This window comes from Podarcis pityusensis (genome assembly GCF_964106645.2).
Source record: "Podarcis pityusensis genome assembly, chromosome: 4".
Classification (NCBI taxonomy): Eukaryota; Metazoa; Chordata; class Lepidosauria; order Squamata; family Lacertidae; genus Podarcis; species Podarcis pityusensis.
Window position 1 is genome coordinate 40,854,758 of NC_138027.1, and position 2,060 is coordinate 40,856,817.

At 38.6% G+C, this 2,060-nt stretch overlaps 1 long non-coding RNA gene across 5 annotated transcripts in view; it reads left to right on the top strand.

Annotated features, from left to right (window-relative positions):
• The window catches only part of LOC308474958, a 41,640-nt gene that overhangs the window by 5,557 nt on the left and 34,023 nt on the right, over positions 1 to 2,060 (top strand). The gene's annotated exons all lie outside the window — the stretch shown is intronic.

The following is a 2,060-nucleotide window of genomic DNA, read 5'->3' on the forward strand; positions in this document are numbered from 1 at the left end:
AAGGAAAGAATGTACATAAATATATCATCTGTCTGAAATACAACACCTTTTGCACAATTCATAGTGAATATACAGAATTCACAGCTGCTGAATGCTGTGTTGGCTATTAGAATAGACTGCTTTAAAAGGATCAGGCAAACTAATGTAATATAGGTTTATCAATTACCATTATCCATAACAACTAAAACAAAGAACTTCTATGTCCTGAATCAGTAAAGTTTTGATTTCCAGATTCTTGGGACAAATAAGAGATGCTTATCTTCCATTTGCCTTGCTTGAAAGTCACAGAGCATCTAGTTAGCCATTATGGAAAACAATGATGGAGATGCACCTGTGTTCTGATCAACAAAGCTGTACTTATGTCACATACAAATCCCATGCAATTTGATATCTTTTTGAAATGCATACTGTTTCTTGCACTTCTATGTTAGTGCTAAAGTTCAGAACCTGTAAGGTGTGAAGCTTCTACCAGGACAGGCCTTTTGAAAGGGACGAAAAGCAATCTCATGTTCACCACCAGCCAATCCATTGGACAAGGTGGACAATTGCCAGGACTTTGGGAACCTGTAGTTCTCCTGATGTCGGATTCCAATTTGCATCAGCTCTGTCAAGCATGGCTAGTGGTCAGGGATAGGAATTGTAGTCAAGCAGTATCTGGAAGGCCACAGGTTCCCCAGTCCTGACCTACAAGGTGTGTTATCCTTAGAGACTTTGGCATTACACACCATCAGAACATTGGGGCTTTAGCAGCGTAAACATTGTTTTCATGGGGAATCCACTCAATAACTGGCTTAGTATTTATGGCAAGTGCCTTCCAGGACCTATACAAAAAGCCAAAACCACAAGATGATCCACTTCATTTAGTAAGGATGCTTCCTGCCTGAAGACCATCTGGAATTCATTGTTTGGGAACCTTATTGCTCACATATTCCTACTTAGTTACAGCTGGTAGCAGTACAGTGATTTCCTAGCAAGTTATGAAGTAATATAATAATAATAATAATAATAATAATAATAAATAATTTTATTATTTATACCCTGCCCATCTGGCTGGGTTTCCACAGCCAATGCTGCTTGGCTTTTCATAAGTCAGCTTCTTGAGGCAGAAACATTACTAATTTTTAAGTTCTTAGCAAATTTGAATAATCATAAAATAAATTATTCTTATTTCAAAATACCATATTGTAGGTATACAACTTTAGTTCCAACAGCAGATAAGACATGGTCATATCCATGTATGATTATTGATCGCATATTGGCTCTATACAGATAATTCTCCCCACCATTCAAGAACAGTAGTAAAGGTTTATTTCTGCTATTACACTAGTTCCATTTCTGTAGCCATGGCATGGGAACTAGTCAAACATATTAGGGCAGGGATGGAGATCTTATACAGGGAGACTAGCCTTTCTAGGGTGGGGGAGATACTTTACTCCAAGGGCTATATGAATAAATGTTTGTCTTATAAAGGGCAGGATGGCAGATAATTATATAGTCATTAGTAATGTAAAGGGCACTGCTCTATCATATGCTTGTGACAGTCACTGAAACACCAATGAAGATGAAAGAATAAGGTCTCTTCGAGCACAGATGCACATATACACATTTGAGCAGCACATTGTGTGCACACAGGTCTATTATGGTCTACTCTTGCCTTCCATCTTCCCAGTGATGTTTGTAATGTGGGGCCAATATATGCAGAACTGGATGTGATAGGGAGAGCTTGCAACTTAGTGGTGGTGCATATGGTTAGCATCTAGAATATCCTAGGTTCAGTTCTTGATCTCTCCAAATAGGGCTGGGGGGAAGCACTGTTACCAGTCAGTATTGACAGTACTGAGCTAGATGGACAATGATCTGACTTTGTATACTTCAGAAAAGGGGATGAAAAGAGTTTGCTAGATGTTATTCCTGCAAATGGAATTTTTTCCTTTACCACATATAACAAATTATTCCATAGTCACAAACTAAACCAGAAGGGATTGTTTTGTGTGGTTGTGTGGGTGACCATGTAATTGTTATGCATGCAGCATAGTTTACAGCTGACAAGCCACAAGAGG